The sequence below is a fragment of the Anabrus simplex genome, chromosome 4 (genome assembly GCF_040414725.1).
Source record: "Anabrus simplex isolate iqAnaSimp1 chromosome 4, ASM4041472v1, whole genome shotgun sequence".
Classification (NCBI taxonomy): Eukaryota; Metazoa; Arthropoda; class Insecta; order Orthoptera; family Tettigoniidae; genus Anabrus; species Anabrus simplex.
In genome coordinates, this window is record NC_090268.1 from 17,476,796 (window position 1) to 17,478,324 (window position 1,529).

Consider the following 1,529-nt stretch of genomic DNA (forward strand, 5'->3'; position numbering starts at 1 on the left):
TATACGTGTCATAAGAAGAGTACTCATGTTAACTTACTCTATATCGAAAACAGTGAGTATAGCCACGTTTGCCGGATTAAAAATCTGAGTAGACTTCTTGGTAGTCAGTTGTCAAACAGGTGTAACAAAAAGTGGCTATGTGATGGATGCTTGCAGTATTTTAGAACTGAAGATCAGTTAACGAAGCATTCCAAGAACGACTGCAATCATGTACGTACAGAGATACCTACTACAGGCAATAATGTTTTAAAATTTACAAATTTTCACAAGCAGATGTGGGTACCTTTCGTGATTTATGCAGACTTTGAAGCCATCCTCACGCCATGCAACACATGCTCACCTAATCCTGACAACTCTTTCACTAATACTACGCACATGCATGTCCCGTATAGCTTCGCGTATTACATCAAGTGCAGTTACGATAGTACGCTTAACAAGTTAGAGCTGTATCGAGGACCTGATGCTGCTAAAGTATTTTTAGAAAGACTTGAAAGAGATGCAGTTCGTCTTGGTCATATTCTAAATAGTAATATTCCTATGAAGCCACTCACCGAAATTCAGTTAAATGATCATGAACGTGCTACAAAATGTGGCATTTGTGATGGGGAATTTTCCGAAAATGACCCTAAAGTCTTTGATCATGATCACTTAACTGGTTTCTACAGATGTGCCGCTCATAATAACTGTAATCTTAAGTACAGAGTTCCTAAATTTATCCCTGTAATTTTTCATAACTTACCTGGTTACGACTCACATTTCATCATTTCACAATTTGGAGCTTCAGATAAAAAAGTAGATATAATCCCTCAGAATAAAGAGCGGTACATTGCGTTTGCAATGTCTGTAAAAGTAGATGCGGAGCATTCTATAAAACTGAGATTCCTTGACTCGTTTCGCTTTATGGCGAGTAGCCTCGATGAACTTTCTAGTCATTTACAGCCAGAACAATTTACGGAAATTCGACGCGTTTTTCCTGAAGAAGCGCAGTTTAATTTACTTCGGCGTAAGGGTGTTTTTTGTTATGAATATCTTGACTGCTTAGAACGCCTCGAAGAACGTGCTTTACCATCGAAACAATCCTTTTACAGCTCGCTGAATTCAGCAGATATTAGTGATGATGACTATTTACATGCACAACATATCTGGGAGCAGTTCCACATTCAAACGCTAGGTGAATACTCCGACTTATATTTAAAGACGGATGTACTTTTGTTAGCTGATGTTTTTGAAAATTTTTGCTGTGTTTGCAAGAAAACCTACAGCCTTGACCATGTCAGTATTTTACTGCGCCTGGGTTAAGTTGGGATGCCATGTTAAAATACACGCAGGTGAATTTGGAACTGCTAACCGATATTGATATGGTGCACTTTATAAAATCGTCTATTCGAGGCGGTCTAAGTCAGTGCAGTGGGCGGTATTCTAAGGCCAATAATAAGTACATGCCGAGTTTCGATTCTAGTCAGGAATCTCAGTATATCGTTTATCTCGATGCTAATAATCAGTATGGGTGGGCAATGAGTCAGCATCTA